The sequence below is a fragment of the Betta splendens genome, chromosome 19, assembly GCF_900634795.4.
Source record: "Betta splendens chromosome 19, fBetSpl5.4, whole genome shotgun sequence".
Lineage (NCBI taxonomy): Eukaryota > Metazoa > Chordata > Actinopteri > Anabantiformes > Osphronemidae > Betta > Betta splendens.
This window is the reverse complement of record NC_040898.2, coordinates 2,273,189-2,287,127: the sequence shown is the minus strand read 5'-3', so window position 1 is coordinate 2,287,127 and position 13,939 is coordinate 2,273,189. Positions and strand designations below refer to the sequence as shown.

The following is a 13,939-nucleotide window of genomic DNA, read 5'->3' as shown; positions in this document are numbered from 1 at the left end:
TGCTCCCGACGAGGTTAGGTTCACAGAGTAAGTTGCCATAGTAACTGACTCTGAGTTTCGATTACCTTGCTTCTTGAAACGGGTTTAAACTTACCCCGCTTTACGGGTTTAAGTTACCTCACTTTTTGAAACCGAGTTTTCCTTATTTCGGGGCTAACAAACTCAGTTTCAACAAAACCTCCTTGAAACGGGCCCCTGTTCAGCTCTCCCACTAAAAAGAATAATAATAATAATAATAATAAAGATTACAACAACATAACAGTGAATGCTGGGAGCACCAAAGATAACAATAGTGTGAGAGCTGTTCAGCTCTCCCACTAATAAGCCTTTTTAAGCCTTATGGCACCCTGCACAGAGTCCTACAATTACCATATCAAACCTACCTACCCCAATCCTCTGCAGGAGACAAAAGCAGGAGCAAAAGGGGGGGTCGTAAAACATTCCTTGTGTCAAGGCATTCTTGAACCACAGACAGAGTCAGAAGCGTCTTCCTTAGACTAAAGACAAAAAGGACTAAACTGCTACTGAATGGTTTCAAAGTTATGTTCTCTGATGAAAGAGAAAATTTTGCATTTCTTTTGGAGATCAGGGTGCCAGAGTCTGAAGGGAAGGCACAGAATCTACGTTGTTTGAGGTCCAGTGTAAAGTTTCAACAATCAGTGATGGTTTGGGGTGCCATGTCATCTGCTGGTGTTGGTCCACTGTGTTTACTGAGGTCCAAGGCCAACACAGGCATATATCAGAAAGTTTTAGAGCACTTCATTCTTCCTGCTTCTGACCGGAGTAGGGCCATTTTAAGGGTTGGCGTGTGCCTGCCTCCAGGGAGCGGAGGCGTGCCTCCCTGCCAGTGTGTGGGGGCAGACCTGGGGGTGGAGACCTGGGAGACCCGTGTCGGAGGGGGTCCCTCTGGGGGTGTCTGCCTGTGCCCGGAGGGGTGTCTCTCCCCTTAGGCCCCTGCTCGGGTGGGGCACTCCCTGCCCTAGCGGTCCGACGCACTCTGGTAACTGCTCGGGCCTGTCGCGGGGGTTGGCGGACTACTCGGGCTGCGGCCTTCATTGGGCCCTGGGCGGCGGTTGGCCCTCAATGCACAACTGCAGAGTATATGTGTAGGAATGAGTGTAGCACTACACACAAAGCCTTCACATTGATGGCTCTGTCTGCTGGACCCCTCGGGGAACTGGGGATCTCCCAAAGTTCCCCATACTTAGCCACATACACATACATTTAGGGCCGGGAGTGGGCTCTTTTAATGGGGCAGAGGGCACTTGTGGCCTCGCCCAATGGCCCTATTGGAGAGATCACCACACGGTTTTAACTGCAAAAAGACATTTAGGGTGGGGGGGGGGGCACTGTCCGCTGCCCTCTGCTTCACCCGGGTTGGGGGGGGGGGGGGGGTGGTATGTATGCAGTGGTGCAGTTGGAGTATGGGGGGTCCGGTTTTCCGCCCGGGGTATGTGGATCCTCTGCCTGGGTGGTCTCTTTTCTGCTGACCCCCACCACTTGCTGGCCTTGTGCTGCAGGCCCGGTGTGCTGCCAGAGGATATGGTTGGGCCGATGGGGTTCCGCTCCACTCGTGTAGGGGTGGTGGACTGGGGGTGGGCATCTCCTAGCGGGCTCCCTACGGACCGTGGGTCCTCGGACTCAATTTTCTCAGGCCGGCCCCCGACTGGGGGGAAGTGTTTGTCCCCGGTTCTCATGGGGTGGACAGCGTTGACCCAGGGTGGCCCACTCTGACCTCGGGTACTGTCTCTGTGGCTGCTGCAGCTCTGCCTGGGGCAGCTTGGGTCGCAACACCTGCCCTCCTGGAACTGAAGGTGTGTGGGCTCCCTGGCTGCTAGGATTCTTTCCTCAGCTCGTTGGATGGGTGTAGTGGCCAAGCTCCTCCCATCACACTGGCTTTCACAAGTTTGTGAAAGCCAGTGTGGTTGGTACATTGTTCATGTACCAACGTCTGCCTCACCCTTTGAGTGAACAATGTTAAGCTACAGCTTTACTAATGTTGTAGTGGGACACTCAACACTTGAGCTGATAAACAGGCTTTCTAAACCCAACTGTAAGTATTACTGATACTTATCAATATCAATATTGTGTGAATATGGAAATTGTGGTGTTGTATGTCATGGCTATTATTAAGTAGTATGGGATATGTATAACAATGCATATGTGTATGTATATGATATGTATATGTTTGTATGAGTATGTGCACATATCTTAACACTATTATTGGTATTAGTATTAATCTTCAAGGTAAACTACAGTACAACAGTTGTTTAGTTATGAATGTGTCAGCCTAAGGTACATCCCTGCTTATTTATTTTGCACCGATTGTTTACTTAACAGATTTGCTTGGTTTCAGCAGCTGGTTGCAGCATCTCCGCGATCATGGGAACATACCGCTGTTGTAGCTCTGCCTGAATCTAAGAGGTGTACAGATGGAGCGGTTCGTTTTCGCTGATTTCAGTCGACTATCAGTCACCTTTCTGTCGCTGATCACACACTTATCACACCCTCATCAGCCGACTGTCAGCAGCCCCCCTTCTTGGTCTGTCTGGGGAAGGTGTTAAAAATGTTAATGAGGCCACCCCCATTTTAGCACCAAAGACGCAATTCCAGGGTAAAACCAAAAGGTGGAGCTTTAGTATCTGACCTGTAGAGATAGGGTCAAACAGCAAGTATAGGCACAGTTCTGAGAACAGGACATAGATCTGATAATGTCAGTTCACTGTTTGCTAGGGCAGACAGACAAACAGACAGACAGAAAATAGTCTGTCTAAACAGTCAACTAAAAGTTGAGAAAACTTGAAAAGTTGACTTCATGTCAGAATTGAATGTTGTACTAACTTTTTTTTAATCATGTATAAGCATCGGCAGCTCACGCTGCCACAGCTGCCAAACTACCTTCTGGAGGTTTATCAGTTACTGGCTGTATTAGGTTGAGTTGGACTTCACAAAAGTACATAATTCAATTATTAAATTCTCATTCTATATATTATTCATATTCACTTGAATGTAGTGTGTGTCAGTCTGCCTGCTTCAGGATCTGTTTTAAAATAAAGAAGAACATTTCAATGTTCTAATCAAGCTTAGATGAACATAACAATAGAGAGCCTCTTTTCAGACAGAACGACCAATCCACAGCACTAGTTAGACTGGTTGTGATGTGATGTAACCAGATACATTTGTGAACTACTTCATCCATCCATCACTTATAAGAGTCTAGTGGTTAAAGCACACAACCTCTCACTCACAGTTTTTAAATTAACTGTTTTTGTTAGTTGGTGGTTTAAAATAAAAAAAAAAACTTTTATATCCTAAAGCCATAGACTTAACACTTTCTTTTTAATAAGTTTTATTTACAGATTTTATAAACGTCCAGTTAATTTGACCATTTTCTAAACCAAGTTGTCTGAAAGTTGGGTCACTACATTCTTTTAGAGCAGAAATGTTTCTCAAGGGGCTTCTACATTATACGTCCTTCATGAGGGACTTGGTCTTCACACCTTCTCACAGTCCTTTGTTCAACTGATGAGCCAGTTTTTTACAGGTGTGAAGTGAAGCCTACAGTATTGTAAATAGAGGATAGTGCCTAACTTTACTCAGACTGAAGGTTCCTGCACTTTTAGTAATGTTTCTGCTTTAAGAAAAGTCTGTAAGTTAACTTGAAAAATATTGAGCAGTCACAATCAGCTGATTGCGGTGACATTTGGCAGTAAAAGGTGACTGAAATGACACAGAACTGAAAGAATATCAGCTGGCATAACTCATAACACATATGTATGCAGATCTCTGTATTTTGTGTTACTTGAATTTGTGTGTTAAACAAAAGACACCAGAGGCAAGTTTACACCAGGAGTCTCTAGCTGGGAGCTTCTGTGTCTTAACCACTAGGCTGTTGGTCCTCTGAGGGAGACCTACTGTATGGACAGTAACTAAATTCCTTCATACAGCATTTTGTTAACAGAGCCTTGATTTGAGTTATGGATCCATGAATAATTTTCTTTTATAGCAGTTTACAAATATATCTGGTTTTCATGGCTCAGGTGAAGTTGTGTGGAAGTTGAGTCATGTCAACTCTTTCAGTCTGGTGTCCTTCTTGGGGGAGGGTTCATCACACCTACTCACTTTTGTGTCTTTTGTTCACGTAATGAGACAGTTCTTTGCAAGTGTGAAGTGAAGCCAAACTGGAGGATAATATGGAACTTCCCCTTAGACTGAGGAAGCTTTTGGTCATTGTCAGTTGTCAAAAAATGCCAGTAAATTTAGTGCTAAACATTACAATACAGTAATACATACAATACAGTATAATTAAAACAAATAAAATATCCATGTGGATGATGACTGAATGTTTGACTAAAGGGCACTGTATTCAGAACAGCTGTAATTTTCTACTTGCTTAGACATAAATAACTTTAAGTTCAGTTACAAACTACTGTACATTTAAGACGCTCATTTGTGTTCTCTCTCTCTCTCTCTCTCATATAAAAAAAAAACAAAAAACTCCCTTCTCACCCCACGCGGGTGGTCTCTCATCCACTTTCCAAGCTCGGGTCCTCTACCAGAGGCCAGGAAGCTTGAGGGTTCTGCGCAGTATCCTTGCTGTTCCTAGGACTGCACTTTTCTGGACTGAGATGTCGGATGTTATTCCAGGGATCTGTTGTAGCCATTCCTCCAATTTGGGGGTCACTGCCCCCAGTGCTCCAATCACCACAGGCACCACTGTGGCCTTCACCTTCCAAGCCTTCTCCAGTTCTTCTCTGAGCCCTTGGTATTTCTCTAGTTTCTCATGTTCCTTTTTCCTGATGTTGCCATCGCTTGGTATTGCCACATCCACCACTACGGCTTTCCGCTGTTTCCACCACCACAATGTCTGGTTGGTTCGCCATTACCATTCTGTCTGTCTGTATCTAGAAGTCCCACAGGATCTTGGCTCACTCGTTCTCTACCACCTTGGGAGGTGTTTCCCACTTTGACCTTGGAGTTTCCAGTCCATACTCTGCGCAGATGTTCCTGTATACTATGCCAGCCACTTGGTTATGGCGTTCCATGTATGCTTTCCCTGCCAGCATCTTACACCCTGCAGTTATGTGCTGGACCGTCTCAGGGGCCTCTTTGCACAGTCTACACCTTGTGTCTTGTCTGGTGTGGTAGATCTGGGCCTCTATGGCTCTGGTGCTCAGGGCCTGCTCCTGTGCAGCCAGCATGAGTGCCTCTGTGCTGTCCTTCAGCCCAGCCCTTTCAAGCCATTGGTAGGATTTGTTGAGATCAGCCACTTCAGTTATGTTCCGGTGGTACATCCCGTGTAAGGGCTTGTCCTGCCATGATGGTCCCTCTTCCAGCATCTCATCCTCTGTTCTCCACTGCCTGAGACATTCACTCAGCACGTCATCTGTCGGGGCCTTATCCTTGATGTACTTATGGATCTTGGATGTTTCATCCTGGATAGTGGCTCTCACGCTCACTAGTCCTCGGCCTCCTTCCTTGCGGCTAGCGTACAGTCTCAGGGTGCTGGATTTGGGGTGGAACCCTCCATACATGGTGAGGAGCTTTCGTGTCTTAACATCTGTGGTCTGTATCTCTTCCTTTGGCCACCTTATTATTCCCGCAGGGTATCTGATCACTGGCAGGGCGTAGCTGTTTATTGCCTGGGATTTGTTCTTGCCATTGAGCTGGCTTCTTAGGACTTGCCTTACTCGTTGGAGGTATTTGGCTGTTGCCGCATTCCTTGTTGCCTGTTCAAGGTTGCCATATGCCTGTGGTATTCCAAGGTACTTGTAACTGTCCTCAATGTCTGCTATTGTTCCTTCTGGGAGTGAGACCCCTTCTGTGTGGATTACCTTGCCTCTCTTTGTCACCATCCTCCCACATTTCTCAAGCTCGAGTGACATCCCGATGTCCAAGCTGTAGATCCTGGTGGTGTGGATCAGTGAGTCGATGTCTCGCTCACTCTTGGCGTACAGCATGATGTCATCCATGTAGAGGAGGTGACTTATGGTGGCCCCGTTCCGGAGTCGGTATCCATAGCCAGTCTTGTTTATTATTTGGCTGAGGGGGTTCAGACCTATGCAGAACAGCAGTGGGGACAGTGCATCTCCTTGGTATATGCCACATTTGATGGATACTTGGGCAAGTGGCTTCCCACTGGCTTCAAGGGTGCTTCTCCAGAACCTCATCGAGTTTGCAATGAAGGCCCTTAGAGTCCTATTGATGTTGTACAGCTCCAAGCATTCAGTGATCCATGTGTGTGGCATTGAGTCATAGGCTTTCTTGTAGTCGATCCAGGCTGTGCACAGGTTGGTGTGTCGCATTCTGCAGTCTTGGGCGACTGTTCTGTCTACCAGGAGTTGGTGTTTGGCTCCTCTGGTATCCTTACTAATGCCCTTCTGTGCTTCGCTCATGTATTGACCCATGTGCCCACTTATCTTAGCTGCGATGATGCCTGACATGAGCTTCCATGTTGTGGAGAGGCAGGTAGTTGGATGGGACTGCACCCTTTGAGGGATCCTTCATTATCAGGATCGTTCGCCCTTCGGTTAGCCATTCAGGGTGAGTCCCATCCCTTAGCAGCTGGTTCATTTGTGCTGCCAGGCGCTCGTGGATTGCAGTGAGCTTCTTTAGCCAGTAGGCGTGGATCATGTCAGGGCCGGGTGCTGTCCAGTTTTTCATACCTAAGACTGTTTGTTGGCTGCCTGCCACTGTGATATTCACTGGGTTCTGTTCAGGGAGGTTGCTGTGGTCTTCCCTCAGATCCACCAGCCACTGTGCATCGCTGTTGTGTGACGCCTCCCTTTCCCATATACCTTTCCAGTACTGTTCAGTTTCCAGCCTTGGTGGGTCTGCTCTGCTGTTATTACCCTGCCATTGAGAGTACACTTTCGCAGGTTGTGTTGCGAACAACCAGTTTATTCGTCTGGCTTCGTTATCTCTGGTGTATCTCTTTAGGCGGCTGGCCAAGGCTTGTAGCCTTTGCTTGGCAGTTTCGAGTGCTTCAGGTATGGGCATCTGGCTGTACCTCTTGGGCATCGGTCTTTTCATTGCACCTCTCTGGGCCTCTGTCATTTGGCTCACTTCCCTCCGAGCTGCCTTGATTTTTGCCTCCAACCTTAGTTTCCATGGTGGGTATTGTTTCTCATGGCTCCCATGGTTGCTCTTATAGCCAAGCACCTCTAGGATCACTGATGCTGAAGCGTATATCAGCTCATTGGTAGGGATCACTCTCAATGCTGCATTCACATCTTCCATGAGACTTTCTGATGGTACTTCACTTAGCCGTTGTAGTGGTGGGTTCGGGGTTGCCTGTTTAATCTCGCCATGATCTTATCTTTCAGGTCAGTCGCTGCCTCGCTCAGCGTATCTGTGCTCATTGGGGCTTGGTACCCAATTTCTGGTTGGGGAGATGGTGAAACCTCCCCTCTGACCTGGCGTCCTGGCTCCCCCTTGCCGTAGCATTTGTGTTGTATCTTGTCAATCTCATGTTGTGATAGCAGTTGCCGTTTGTGGATGTTGGAACACTGAGCTACTAGTTGCTTCGCAGTCAGTCTTGAATGTGGGTTTCTCCGTTCCCATTCGCCACACATTCTTTTCATGTAACCCCTCTGACTAGGGTTACTTGAGTAGTAGCATTCCAACAGTTCTCTGTTCTCGCATCTCAGCCATTTCTTTCTTGTTCCAGTAGCCCACCTCGTCAAGGTGCTCTGGTTCCCCAACACCTGACGCAGATCTTGTTAGACCGGGCGACGTCTGAGCCGGTATCTCATGTGGTTCATTGTCTCTTATGATATGAGGTAGGCGGTAGTTTAAAGGGTCTTGCCCAAGGACCCACACTGGATGTTTATTTGCCCTAACGGGGATTCGAACCGGGGACCACCCGTATACAATATACACGGGGACCACCCGTATACAATATACATATATACATATATATATATATATATATTAGTACACAAACCTCATGCACTTCCAATCTGCTTGTGGGCCTGGATTACACATCACTGCTCCGATGACATGTATAGCCGGCTGTCATCGCTCCACCGCTGGTTGTCTAGGTGGTGTCCTGCAAACGATGTGGCTAATTGGAGCACTTTTTGGGGAAAACCTGGGCTGATTAGAAGAGACGGCGTCCATCCCACGTTGAACGGAGCCTCTCTGCTCTCTAGTAACATGGCCATGTTGCTTAGCCTCCCCACTGCTTGACAACTCAGAGTGGAGCCCAGGACGCAGAGTCGCAGTCTTACACGCCTCTCTGCATGTTCTCTACAGCCGCCACCCACTCTTAGTCTTAGTTATTGCATAGAGACTGTGTCTGCTTCTCGACCACCTAAACTATACAAGTCACAAACAAATCAAAGAGGAGTGACTTACCAGAATTAAATAAACATCAAAACAGTTCCTCTTACGGAACAAAGTAACAGTAAGCTAATAAAGTGTGGTTTATTAAATATCAGATCTCTCTCATCTAAATCCTTTTTAATAAATGACTTGATAAGTGACCATCACATAGATCTGTTCTGTCTCACTGAAACCTGGCTGCAGCAGGATGAATATGTTACTTTAAATGAGTCGACTCCAATGAGTCACATCAACTATCATGTTCCTAGAAATACAGGTAGAGGTGGAGGAGTAGCAGCAGTTTATAAATCAGATTTATTAATTACTCCTAAACCTAAACATAGTCATAACTCATTTGAGAGCCTCACTCTGAGCCTTTCTCACCCAGACTCTAAAACTCAGAAACCAGTTGTGTTTTGTATTGTTTACCGTCCTCCTGCTCCATATTCAGAGTTCTTAACTGAATTCTCTGAATTCTTATCTGACTTAGTTCTTGGCACAGATAAAGTCATTGTAGTGGGAGACTTTAACATTCATGTAGATGTTGACAGCAATTGTCTCAGCACTGCTTTTAACTCCTTAATAGACACTATTGGTTTTACACAGCAGGTAAATGAACCCACTCATCGTTTTAACCATACCCTCGATCTTGTCCTGACATATGGGGTTGAAATTGATAATTTAATAGTTCTTCCCCAAAACCCTCTGTTATCTGACCATTTCTTATTAACTTTTGAATTTAGGACAACTGACCCTATAACAGCTGGAAAGAAATGTTACTATAGCAGATGTTTATCTGACAATGCTGTTGCCAGATTCAAGCAGATGATTCCATCATCTTTTGCCTCAATGTCTTGCAGATACACAGAGAACAGTCACCTTAATCCTTATGAACAGGTTGACTGTCTTGTAGATGATGCTGCAGCTTCTCTACGTACAATGTTAGACACAGTGGCTCCTCTGAAGAAGAAGACAGTGAATCAGAGGAGGTTAGCTCCGTGGTATAACTCAGACATCCGCAGTCTAAAGCAAAGGACTAGACAACTAGAAAGACAGTGGCGTTCCAACAAAATAAATGTAAACTGCATTGCATGGAAGGACAGTCTAATGAAATATAAAAAAGCACTTTGTGCTGCTAGAAAAACATATTATTCCTCCCTAATTGAGGAAAACAAAAACAACCCCAGGTTTCTTTTCAGCACTGTAGCCAGGCTGACAAAGAGTCATAGCTGTATTGAGTCTACTATCCCCTTAAATCTCAGCAGCAATGACTTTATGAACTACTTTACTAAGAAAATTATCATCATTAGAAAAAACATTCAGCAGCGACTTCTTCCAAATGACAGAAAGCACTGTCTAGATCCACCAACTTTAAATTTATTAAATCCTCTGTCTTACCTAGACAGCTTCTCCCCCATAACTCATATGGAGTTAACCTCAATAATTAACTCTTCCAAGTCGTCCACTTGTCTTTAAGATCCAATCCCAACCAGATTACTCAAAGAAGTTCTACCTTTAATCAGCTCATCCATATTAAATCAAATCAACCAATCTTTACAACTAGGCTATGTACCACAGGCTTTTAAGGTGGCTGTGGTCAAACCTCTATTAAAAAAACCAACCCTTGACCCTGGACAACTAGCCAACTATAGGCCCATTTCAAATTTACCCTTTATTTCCAAGATTCTGGAAGAAATCGTGGCTAAACAATTATCTGACCACCTTAGTGGGAATAACCTGTATGAAGATTTTCAGTCAGGATTTAGAAAACATCATAGCACAGAAACAGCTCTGGTAAGAGTCACTAATGATCTTCTATTAGCTTCGGACAATGGTCTAGTTTCTGTCCTTGTCCTGTTAGATCTTAGTGCTGCATTTGATACAATTGATCATCACATTCTATTACAGACACTAGAACATAGAATCGGGATTAATGGAACAGCATTGGGATGGTTTAAATCCTATTTGTTGAACAGATTCCAGTTTGTTCATGTTAATGATAAATTCTCCACACGCACAAGGATTAGCTATGGAGTTCCACAGGGTTCTGTGCTGGGTCCAATTCTGTTTAGCCTATACATGTCTCCTCTAGGTGAGATTATTAGAAAGCATTCTATTAATTTTCATTTTTACACAGATGATACTCAGCTATACATGTCCTTGGAACCAAATGAAACAGATCAACTAGTCAAAATTCAGGGTTGTTTAAAAGACATCAAATCCTGGATGTCCCAAAACTTCCTTCAACTAAACTCAGATAAAACCGAGATTCTTATTGTTGGGCCTAAAAATCTGAGAGAGACACTATTGAGTCAGATAGCCACCCTGGATGGCATAACATTAGCTTCAGATTCTACTGTGAGGAACCTTGGTGTCATGTTTGACCAGGATCTCTCTTTTACATCATATATTAAACAAATCTCCAGAACCGCCTACTTCCACCTTAGAAATATAGTTAAAATCAGAAGCATCCTCTCTCAGAGCGATGCAGAGAAACTGATCCATGCATTTGTTACCTCTAGGCTGGACTACTGTAACTCCTTACTCATAGGATGTCCTAACAGCTCCTTAAAAAGCCTACAGCTCATTCAAAATGCTGCAGCCAGAGTTCTGACAGGACTTAGAAAGAGAGATCACATTTCTCCTACATTAGCTCCTCTGCACTGGCTGCCTGTAAAATGTAGGATAGAATTTAAAATTCTCCTACTCACATACAAAGTACTCAATGATAAAGCTCCTTCTTATCTTAAAGACCTTATAAGCTCCTCTCCTCTGGAACCAGCTCCCTCTTCAGGTTCGAGAAGCTGACACACTCTCCACCTTTAAGATTAGGCTTAAAACCCTCCTTTTTGATAAAGCTTATAGTTAGAGATGGTTCAGGTCACTGGCAATTATTGTTAGTCACAGGAACCATCTCTTAGTTAAGCTGCAATAGACATAGACTGCTAGGGGACTTAATTTATACACTGAGCTCCTCTGTTTCCTTCTACCTCCTCTGTCCCATAACCTCCCATCATTGTCCCATGTTTAACTAACCTTGTCTCTTTCTGTCCAGTAGTTGTGCTTCTCTCCTCTCTCCCCCCCCCCCCCCCCCACCCCCACTCTTTCTCCCTCTCTGTCCTCACCCACAGGTATCATTGGACTCAAAGTTTGGTGTCTGTGATGGGCAGCTGCGGATCCAACCATCCTGCCTGCATCCAGTCCCTGGTCCTACCATCCTGCCTGTGCTCTGTTGTTGCTTGTTGTTGCTTGTTGCTGTTGCTGTGCTTTTCTATCTCTCTATCCTCTCACCCCAACCGGTCGAGGCAGATGGCCGCCCACATCCAGTCTGGTTCTGCTGGAGGTTTCTTCCTCGTTAGAGAGGGAGTTTTTCCTCTCCACTGTTGCTGTCAAATTAAATGCTTGCTGTATGTGGGATTTGTTGGGTTTAGTTGTGTGAGGTTTTAAACCTTACTTTGTAAAGTGCCTTGAAATAACTTTGTTGTGATTTGGCGCTATATAAATAAAATTGAATTGAATTGAATTGAATTGCTCCACCTGGTGCATGAATGTGCAATTGCAGGTCATTTCTTAAAAAAGGTTTAGGGGGCGTTAACAGGGCAGCCACGCATTAAGTATGTCACAGTGGGGGGTCATGACTGGTGTAGGGGGGCTTGGTGGAATGGTACCTAAGTCATGCTAATGTCATGACAAGATCAGTGTGAAATCCTGCAGCAACGAGGCAACGAAAATTTGCCGCTCCATCTGTATATTGGAAATGCTGTAATTTTGCTATCTTAAGATCGCTTCATTGTGGTGCTGTGCTGTTGTTCTTTTTCTACTGTGACCAGCTAAGTGCATAATCTAATCACTGCATGCTTCCGCAATCACGTGACTATATCACGTGATTGCCTCCAGCTAATTCAAAATGCTGTAGCCAGAGTTTTGACAGGACCTAAAAAGAGAGATCACATATCTCTTACATTAGCCTCTCTGCATTGGCTGCCTGCAAAATGTAGGATTGAGTTTAAAACTCTCCTACTCACCTACAAAGCATTTAATGATAAAGCTCCTTCTTATCTTAAAGACCTCATAGTACCTTATGCTCCCAGCAAAACACTTGCTGGGCTACTTGTGGTTCCTAGAGTCTTTAAAGTCTTTTGTGGAATGGGAGGCAGAGCTTTTAGGTACAGTACAGTGCCAAGCCTTTGGAACCAGCTCCCACTTCAGGTTCAAGAAGCTGACACACGCTCCACCTTCAGGCTTAAAATATTCCTTTTTGATAAAGCTTATAGTTAGAGATGGTTCAGGTCACTGGCAATGATTGCTAGTCACAGGAACCATCTCTTAGTTAAGATGCAAGAGACATAGACTGCTGGGGGACTTAATTTATACACTGAGCTCCTCTGTTTCCTTCTAACCTTTCTATCCAATAACCTTCTATTATTGTTCAATGTTTAATTAATCTTGTTTCTTTCTCTCCAGTAGTTGTGCTTCTTCCCCACTCTCTCTGTCTCCCACCCACTCTGTCCTCACCTACAGGTATCATTGGACTCAGAGCTATGTGTCTGTGATGGGCAGCTGCGGATCCAATCATCCTGCCTGTGTGTTATGTTATCGCTTATTATAGCTCCACGTGTATCTAAGACCTCTACTGTTACTGCAAGCTGTGTTTTTTTCTAGTTCCATTCACATTGATTCACACACTTCTTTTTCTGTGAGCACCAGACAATCACACTCGATTCAAAGAGCTCACAGGCAAACGCAGCCTTTGTGCAGCTGTGCTGCCTCACCACGCCCCTAAACATTGCTAACACATAGGAGACATTGATCAAATCGGAATGCGAATGGAACCTAGAGGACAGGCTGATCAGTCTTCAGTATGAAAAAAGGCAGGTGTGTACACTGCTATTATTATAAAATTTGACTTTATTATTTTTTATTTAATTTTGAGAGTTAAAAAGCTAATGAGGTGAACAGAGCTAGCATTCTACCATCACACCACATCACAGGTGACCCAGTTAGCAACTTCAAGATAGAATCCATCATTTTACACCATAAACATTGAGCAGCGTTCCAGTTTCTCTCTGTGGGATTAAGCAGCTAACCAGTCTGTCAGATTGAACATTATAAACCCACTGCAATCACTGCCTCTAATCTCCTAATCCTCTTACCCCATCCCCATTTCCGCTCCTCTATTTCAGGGATATTTGTGTCAGCAACCATGACGTCACAGGAAAAGACCGTCACTTGCTCTCATAAACAAGTGAACCTATTCATTTCTACAGAGGACTAGGATGAAATATATTTTAGGGCTACATGTAATAATTTTAATAACAATAGACTGGAGCAATACGAAAATAAACCATGTGGTAAATGTCAGTCACTTTGAATGTCAGAATTAAGGGTTGTTTATTCATCAAACTCATTTCTAAATTTATTGCATATGTGAATGGTTTATCTAATATTTATCTAATCAGTCAGGATAAAGCCAAACAAAACAATGAACTGACAGTTACACTTTACAAGAAAGAAGAACAGCACAGAACCTACAGACAATATTTCATGAAAAGTGAAAGACTTTTGTTATTTAAAATCTCTTTAAGTTACCATTGATATTTAGACACTTTTGGAC

The 13,939-nt window shown here is 44.4% G+C and overlaps 1 protein-coding gene across 9 annotated transcripts in view; it reads right to left on the bottom strand.

Annotated features, from left to right (window-relative positions):
- Positions 1-13,939, bottom strand: part of stxbp1b (syntaxin binding protein 1b) — a 160,048-nt gene that overhangs the window by 145,141 nt on the left and 968 nt on the right. Inside the window, exon 1 of one of the 9 annotated variants that reach the window (XM_055504160.1) lies at positions 7,946-8,050. The exons of the other annotated variants lie outside the window; for them this stretch is intronic. The gene's annotated coding sequence lies outside the window, so the exon portion shown is untranslated. Of the gene's footprint in view, positions 1-7,945; positions 8,051-13,939 lie in introns of those variants that run through there. 9 annotated transcript variants of the gene reach the window in all.